Below are 637 nucleotides of genomic sequence, written 5' to 3'. Positions count from 1 at the left end.
TGTCATAACAAAAAGCCAATTCAGCCGCAATTACTTTAGGCTGTCTGTAGAAACGAAACTTTGGTCCGATCTGTCAGTCAAGATATCAGGGCTGCCAGGCATATGTTGAACATTGCGTTTTCTTGAGCTTCAAGAGAGCTATGGACAGGACGCACCTGCAACATGACAAGACTAATGGTGCAGCCCTGATGACTAGTCTTGGTCATCGAGATACGTCCATAATTTTCAGTGGTCTATGGTAAGGTGAAGGAACTTCCAAAAAAATACCGTTTGTGACACAATGAGGGTCGCAATGGCCCTCAAAGTGTAGTGAGCAGAGCGCTTCAAATACTTGTTTTATATTTGACATCCTGCATTGTACAGCGTTTTATATGGGGATTGAGCTAACTCAGTAGCACTTACTATCAACTTGCTACAATTTTCAATTCTTGTTTTACGTTCTTTTATACATAGCTTCAATTTCCAGCACTTTAACTAAAATAGAATAAGTTTTTTCTATCCTATTTCATCCATTTTGCGGAGGGGTTAACAGAACATTAATTATCATTTTAGGGTAAATGTGAGAAAATACATTTTCATATATTATCTTTTCGTTATCTCATGCTACTCACATTACACATACCTTAGATATCTCTCT

This window comes from Tigriopus californicus, chromosome 8 (assembly GCF_007210705.1).
Source record: "Tigriopus californicus strain San Diego chromosome 8, Tcal_SD_v2.1, whole genome shotgun sequence".
NCBI classification, from domain to species: Eukaryota; Metazoa; Arthropoda; class Copepoda; order Harpacticoida; family Harpacticidae; genus Tigriopus; species Tigriopus californicus.
Note: the sequence above shows the minus strand (reverse complement) of the source record.